This window comes from Priapulus caudatus, unplaced genomic scaffold (assembly GCF_000485595.1).
Source record: "Priapulus caudatus unplaced genomic scaffold, Priapulus_caudatus-5.0.1 Scaffold669, whole genome shotgun sequence".
In the NCBI taxonomy this organism is placed as follows: Eukaryota; Metazoa; Priapulida; class Priapulimorpha; order Priapulimorphida; family Priapulidae; genus Priapulus; species Priapulus caudatus.
This window is the reverse complement of record NW_014577730.1, coordinates 52397-60863: the sequence shown is the minus strand read 5'-3', so window position 1 is coordinate 60863 and position 8467 is coordinate 52397. Positions and strand designations below refer to the sequence as shown.

Here is an 8467-nt window from a genome sequence, read left to right as displayed (position 1 = left end):
CAGCAGCAGTAGTAGTAGTAGTAGTAGTAGCAGCAGCAGCAGCAGCAGCGGCAGCAGCAGCAGCAGCGGCAGCAGCAGCAGCAGCGGCAGCAGCAGCAAGACCAGCAGCATTAGTAACAGCGCAGCAGAGCAGCAGGAAGAAGCCGAACAGCAGCAGCAGCAGTAGTAACAGCAGCAAAGCAGGCAGCAGTAGCAGCAGGAGCCACCACAGCAGCAGCGAGTAGTACAGCAGCGCAGCGCGCAGCAGCCAGCAGCAGCAGCAGCAGCCAGCGAGTAACAGCAGCTAGTAGCAGCAGCAGCCATTTAGATATTATTTTCTTATACAGACATGCTACATTTCATATAATGCTGGTCCGACGAGTCGTTGTGTCGCGTGTAACGGCTAGCGGGTTGCTTGCGATTCAAACAGCGTTGTAAGAGAACGTTTTTAACCTTCCGCCTGACATACCTTTCTGTTTCTCAAGGTTTCGTTTTCTTTCTCGCTAAAACACGAGTCCACTGCGCTTCTAGCGGGGCTGCGAACAAGCCATCATTAACGAGTATCTGTCTGACAATCGTTTTGAGAGAAAGATTTTCTAATAACCTTCTACTGCGTAAGTTGCTCGGAGCCTAATGTGATTCTCACGGCATGTTGACATTTTTGCTGACAGTATATGCACAAACACGCCCCACCCAATCAGGTCCACACACACACCACACACACCACACACCACACCACCCCCCCAAACAACCACACACACACCACACAACACACACACACACAACACACAAACACACACACACACACACACAACACACACACACACATTAAACACACACACACACACACACACACCACACACACACACACACACACACACGCACGCACGCACGCACCGCCACGCACACAGCAACACACACACACACACACACACACTACATACATACACAGACATCACGCGCACCGCGCACGGTTCCTTTTACTTGCCTGTACGTTACTATTTCTACATGTTTTATCTAATGTTAATGTTGTCTATTTGTATGAATTCTTGTATTTTGCTTCATATGATCCTAGGTTATACATATATTCCCAGGAAATCTAGCATTTGAGGCGTTGAAAAAAAAGCAACAGAAATTATTTCACTGCAGTGCCGTTTTTGTGAATGTCTCCAGGGACAATCTACTTAAAAGGCTAAGAAATCCTTCCCCACGCAAATTTGCATAATTGCTAAATCCCAAAATGGCCGCGCAATTTCCATGATTTCTGTATATTTCTGCTATCCAAGGACATATTTCAATATTTAAGTTCTATTTTTAATTATTATTGGCATGATAGAATGCATTACCTAATTAGAATAAAATAATGGATCACTCCCTATCATGGAAAATGCAATATGGCCGCCCCCTAATTTGCAAAATCCAAAATGGCCGCAATTTCCATGATTTTGTAATATTTCTGCCTATCGCGAAGGACATATTTTCAGTTATTTAAGTTCATTTAATTATTATTGGCATGGAGAATGGATTTAACCTATATTAGAATAAAAAATGGATCATTCCCTATCATGCGAAAATGCAATATGGCTGCCCTAATTGCATATAAATCTAAAATATGGCGCACTTTCCATTGATTTTGTAATAATTTCTTGCTATTCCAAGGGGACATATTTCAGTAATTTAAAGTTCTATTTAACTTATTATTGGATGGAGAATGCATTACTATATTAGAATAAACATGGGATCACTCCCTATCATGCGAAAATGCCATATGGCTGCCCTAATTTGCATACAATTCCAATATGGCACTATTTATTATATGTATTAAATGTTTATCTTGCATGAGGATTTCTTATTCGGATTGCCAATGGTTAAAACTGTTTAGACTATCGAATAACAAATTACTACGTACATAATTTATCTCCATCATTATCAATTGTCATATAGCTAAGAAATTAGAATTAGCAGTTATGTATTAGCGATCTTGTCTAGGGCTTTTAAAATGTAAGAATTGCCAGTATTTAAATCTAGAAAAAAACATGTTCCACGGGGAATGGGCATAATATAAGGCTACACTACCGCCACATAGAAAATCACCAGTGCGCCGAATTCCTAAAGTATAGTGTGACGACTTGCCAGACGATTGCTGTAAGTTGACGCATAAACATTGCAGTATATCAAGATTGCCACCTAAAATTCTACCTCTAATGTTAACGGGCCCACTTGGGAATATTTCCAAGGGTTGGGATGCAACGTCTCATCTCGATATTATGTGGAAAAGAGTGCTCTCTGTTAGGCTCTCATAGGCCAGTCGTGGTCTGGGATGATGCAGATCGTTACAGCACCGCATCCATATCCAGACACTCACTGTGATGTTTCTGCCCGATGATTGATCTTGAATCCTTACAGACCACTCTTGCATCTACTCTATTGCCTGAATTTTCGTTTCATCTCCAGGGCATTGCAGATAAACGTTATGCCGGTTATCACATTTGGACCAGCTCTGTTCTGCGAAAGCACTGACAATAATTACGGTCACGCATCATGCATGGCTGACCATTTCCTACAGCACATATAGTCCTGCGGCTGGGGGGGTTCACATCGAGATATAGCTACCCTTGGTAGCATTGGTTCATCTGATGGCAGGGTTCGGGACTTGCCAGAATACTTGCAGCTTACGTACGCTAGAAACTCCGTAAAGCCACATGCTCACTGGTTAAAGGCCGTGTCTCGAGCATAGGGGTGCGTGGACATTATGCTGGTAGACGCCTGCCACTGCAACACCACTTCTTATTGCTCATGCCTTACAAATGTGCCCCTACCGACCAAGGGAGACAGTGCGAGCACAGGACCCCCAAAGAAGAGACAGAGGGTTTTGCATGATCCCCACCAACGCTTTACAAAAAGATACTGAAGAGACAGATTTGACAGAGCAGAACATTGGTATGACAGGGCCAATGCTCCCAGCGATGTCAATGTGAAGAAGTGTGTTCTGCTTGATGTTTTTAAGGGAGAATCAGAGAAAAATTGAGTAAGAATGAAACAGAAGCAGGACAATGAGAACATCACTTGCTGGGGCTACAATATATAGAGATGATAACATTTACTGCGTAGTTCCTCAAAGCTGAGCGCCAATGGCAACGGAAATTGCATCTCCAGTCCGATACAAAAATTTGAACATTTTTCGCAGCCGGGCCACATTCGGCATACATATGTACTTGCAAAATGATCCGTGACTTGCGCGCAAACACATCAGACATCTACAAGAAGTTTTGAGGAGGTATACCATGTAGTGAGGCGAAGTGGGGAGGTATTGGGCAGGATTATTCAACATAGCTCATCAATCGAGCAGGTTCTAATGAGAAGTTAAGACAAAATGGGACGGGGACTGACGAGAGGAAAAGGGGATGACAGAAACACAAACGTATGGGTTCTCTCAGATGCCAGCATGTGGCGAACATCAATGGGCCATGCAGCCATAGCTGGTGGGCTTCCTATGAACAACGAGCAGCACAAGCGACTGTTCAAAGACTCGTCAAACCAGAAATGTAATTGAACACTCTCGATTATAAACCAGCTTTCGTCCGAGGAGCAGAGACTCATTGTTCAGACTATTCACGTTTCAACATTGCCAATGGCTATGCAGCACAAGATGGCGTCAATGTGAAGAATCAAGACGGTATTGCGTGAGATATTCTTTGCCTCTATGGTCGACAAATCAGTGGAAGCAGTTCACGTTCCAGAAAGCTGACCAAAGCAGTTACCTATCGCCTTCCAAATCTACAATGATAGATCAAAGAAACAAGCTGTTGAAAGTAGACCCGCCAGCTGACTTATTCCAGCAGACAATGGTCCTTTGTTGCTGAGCACTCTGAAAATTTGCCATCACGATTCAAATATGAGCTGTGCGGTCCCCTCCTGCCCTTGTTTTGATTCGTACGGTCTTGCATTGCACGGCCAGAAAGCAAGCCCTCGCCGTGCTCGTGTCGAACATCGTAAGAGAAGCTGCAACGAGAGCCCAGTTGAGCTATGCACTACGTCCTATGATCGGTGTTGCTCTCCTCCATCGACTTCCATGGCCAGAGAGTCCACATATTTGTAATGACGTGTGTAAAATTTAATGTTACAATACGTTGTGCGATACGTATGGGACTTCGCTGATGTTGTATGACGGCTTACAGTGACGGCGGCCAACAACAAAAGATGGAACACACATCAGAAGAACAGGTGGTCGTCGCAGTGTTACCAGTCAATTTTAAAGGGTGTATGGTCATCCAGGACGAAGATAGCGAGGGATTTCCTGAGCAACGTCATCAAAACAAGCAACGTTCCTGAACCATCTCATCTGAATCTTCAGAAGTGCTGGTTGTACCACACATCATTGCGAATTGACGATGCTGACGTCTCATAGTGAAAAGACTTCCATAAGCATCCACTCAAGATCTCGTGACACTGTTCTGGTTGGAGATGACACGAGATTAAGATACTCATCATGCTGAAATGCGATTCCCATGAGCGTTCTTTGCACCCTGAGATCCACAACAGTCCTCACAAAAGAACAAGATATGGTGCATCAAAAAAGCCAAAGTGATGCGTAACTTGGCCCATCAGTGATTGACCACTATCCTGTTCGCCCATTGCATAGTCGGCTGTGATCACCACATCTCGGTCCAATTTGCGGCTTAGGAACAGGACTAGGTCTATTAAGTAAACTTCACGAAATTAATGCAACGTGTTCGGCAGAGGCCGACGGTATTTATGAAATCTGGACAGGGATTACAAGAATCAGCGGTCTCGCGAGAGAAGGCTCCTAGTGCACTCTATGGGTGGACAGACATGGGAAAAATTAGATGACTGAAATACAAGCGTTTTTTGTGACAAGGTCGTGAAGCGCAATGTCCATGTAGAGCCACTGACGCTACATCCATCATCAGCAGCGGCAAAGGTATCACAGCATGTCGATATGTCTTATCAAGTACATGGCAAATAGAAAAGGAGAAGCTTTAATACTGAAACCTGACGTAATGGGCTGGATGCGCGACTTGTGGACAATAATTACCTGCCAATACTGACTGATCATACCTGGCAGCACCATCAGAGCTTCTAGATTATTGTGATATTGTGGGTTGTAAGAAGGACTGCTCTTCAAGAAGATGCATGCTGCAAGAAAATTGGCATGCCTTGTACAGCAGCCTGGTACGGTAGTGTCGCTGGCACAAGCTGCTCTAACGCCGCAAATACCTGACACCACTATATTGAAGACCTTCAACAATGTACTGTTATATAATGTCCTTGCATGCAGTATGTTTGACGAAATTTGCAGTTTAAAGTCCTCCTGATACAAATTATGTCAAATGTAACAAGAAATATTTCTAATTCTAATTTCGAAATATATGCAATTGGATAATAATGAGATAAAGATGGTACTAGTATTGGTTTATTGTAGTCACAAATAACCATTTGGCAATTCCGAATAATGAAATGCTGCATTGCAAACATTAACATTGAGTACATACTTATTATTTAGCGGACCATATTGGTTTATGCAAATTAAGGCAGCTCATAATTGCATTTTCGCTATGATAGGGAGTGATCCATTTTTATTCTCAATATAAGTAAATGCATGTCTCCATGCCTAACAATCATCATAATAGTAGCTTTCATTTACTCAAATATATCCTTGGATAGCAGAAATATTGCAAAATAATGGAAATCTGGCGGCCATTTGGAATTTATGGTATAGTATGGCGGGCCATATTGCATTTTTGCATCCAGGGAGTGAACCATTTGCATTCTAAATATTAGTCTCAATGCAATTGGCCCATTGCCAATAATAATTAAAATAGAACTTTTAACAATTACTGAAATTGTCTTTGGCATTAGCAGAGATATTGCAAAATAATGGAAATTGGCGCCATTTTGCGATTTATGCAAAATTATGCAAAATTGTTTCGTGGGAGAATTTCTTTTAGGACTTTTTAGGAACTTGGTGTTCTTGGGGTCATCACAGAAATTCCCTGTGAAAGACGAAAATTCGTTGCTTTTTTTTTATAGGTTGGCTGCAAAAATGACCTAGATTGCCTTGGACTAATACATCTGATGGACATGGCATGCTCCTCAAAAGATTTCGGGTTCCTTTCCTAAAACGCCACCTAGTGTTCGAAGAAAGATTTTTTGTTTTTTACTATGCAGAAACGTGTATGTCCGAAAGGTTTTCGATATTTCCTACTTACTATATTGTCGATATGCTAATCTATTACTAATACACGGTTTTGCGCAATGATTCCATCTATTCTATCTATCTATCTATTCTATCTATTCTATCTAATCTATGCTATCGTAGCTATTATCTATCTTATCGTATCTATCTTACTCTATCTATCTATCTAATCTATCTATCTCATTTAATCTAATCTATCTACCTAGCCATCTATCTATTTTTCTATCTATCTATTTATCTACCTATTCATCTATCTATCTATCCATCTATCTATTTATCTATCTATCTATACATATCTATCTATCTATCTATCTATCATCTATCTATCTATCTTATTCTACCATCTATCTTATCTATCTATACTATCTCACTTCTATCTTTATCATTATCTATCTATCTATCTATCTATCTACCTAGCCATCTATCTATCTTGCTATCTATCTATTTATCTACCTATCCATCTATTTATCTATCTATCTATCTACCTATCTATCTATTTATCTATCTGTCTATCTATCTAGCTATATAGATATCTATCTATTTATCTATCTATAGATATCTATCTATCTATCTATCTATTCATTATGAATATTATTTAATATCAGGAATAAGCGAAAAAGTGAAAAATAGAGAGTGTGAGACGAGTGAATAAAAAAAGAGAGAGAAAGAAAGAGAGAGAGCGAGAGAGAGAGAGAGAGAGACGCGCATATTAGAAAAAAGAAGCGATGGCGGGTGAAAGTAAGATGAGAGGGGGGTGCGAGACAGCGCGAGGAGTCAGACAGTTGTCATTCTGCTACAAACACAGCGAGCGGCGTCTACTGTTTCCCATGACACCCAGGCACTTGCAGATTCGCAGCCTATATTTCCATTTTGCCGTTGGCCACGTCAATCACGACGCCTTCAAGTGCGCTGCCTGAAAAAAATAAAAGGCAAAATTAGGGTGTATTGAATTTACCGTCGGACACCAACGGCGCGCATTTTTTCACAGGTACAGTCTGTACACTATTGACGCGTAAGCTTGCTTTCTCGCTGTATGAGAATACTATTTCTGTTTGTATACGATGGTCATTGTATGTAATGTTTTTATGGTATTTGATAACAAGGTTTAAATAAATATATATATTTTTATTTATTTATATATTTATATATAATGAGTTGATAAGTGTTTTTACAAGAAAATTGCAAACAATAAAGCACTATACATTTCACACGATATTATAACAACCGTACTGTTTCAGGCGCTGTGATAGCGAGAGAACATGGGCTGCCCTGCATTGTTTCTGCAAAGAGAGCTACCCATGTTTTCAATACAGGTATTTCATTACCAGAAATGAAAATGGAATTTAATAAATTTATAATACAATATTGAATGACAACTGATATATAGAGATAACATATAGATGGCATTTTGATAATAGTGTGCGCAGTTTATACATAACGTGCACTTTCTATCAGGCCCATTGCTTTTTGCTGCAAAGAGTCTGATAGAAATCTTTAAATTTAGTATTATGAAATAATCAGCACGAGTAAGATAAATTTTAAAACATTTATTAAATTAGTAAAACATTATCATAATTTAATCAGGTGTTCAAATTATCCTGAAACAGACTATCTCCGAATCAGTCTACTGAAGTCTTCCAAATCAGACATTAGAGCTAGTTTAATGTAGTAGGAAGCGCCCCCATTGACTGAAAATATTATTATTACGGTATAACGTTAACTCAGTGTGATTACCTTCTCACAGGTGAGGAGGTGATTCTGAATGGAACCCTTGGCACAATCGCGAAGGTCACTCCGCCTACCAGCCACGGGGATAATGATGCGCTATCAGATAGCCATGGCTAAATCACGCTATGATGCATGAGGTAGTATTATATATCCACAACAAACGCCAACACACACACAAACACACATACACACACACACACACACACACACACAACACACACACACACACCACACCACAACACACACACACACACACACACACACACACACACCACACACGCACAAGATATAAATATAAATATAAATATATTGTATTGGAAAATGCAATCACTAGTTAGTGTAGAACAAATAATTTTAACGCGCGAGTAAAAACAATTTCACGTATATATTTGCTCGTGTGGTTTGTAATTGCAATTCGTCTACGCAATATGGACTCTTTCTCCGAGCAGGAAATTATGTTAGACGCCAGTTGGTTATGAGTGTGTCGCGAGGAAAGCTCCCGTGCTCGTTGCCGAACTGACATATCAATTAGGAAAAGTGTCA

The 8467-nt window shown here is 40.7% G+C and overlaps 1 long non-coding RNA gene across 2 annotated transcripts in view; it reads right to left on the bottom strand.

Moving 5' to 3' along the window:
• Nucleotides 1–6730: 6730 nt before the first annotated feature.
• LOC106812640 overlaps nt 6731–8467 on the bottom strand; it is a 17809-nt gene continuing 16072 nt past the window's right edge. For both annotated transcript variants that reach the window (XR_001394362.1, XR_001394361.1), the window contains exon 3: nt 6731–7109. This is a non-coding gene — a long non-coding RNA (uncharacterized LOC106812640). The remainder of the gene's footprint in view (nt 7110–8467) is intronic.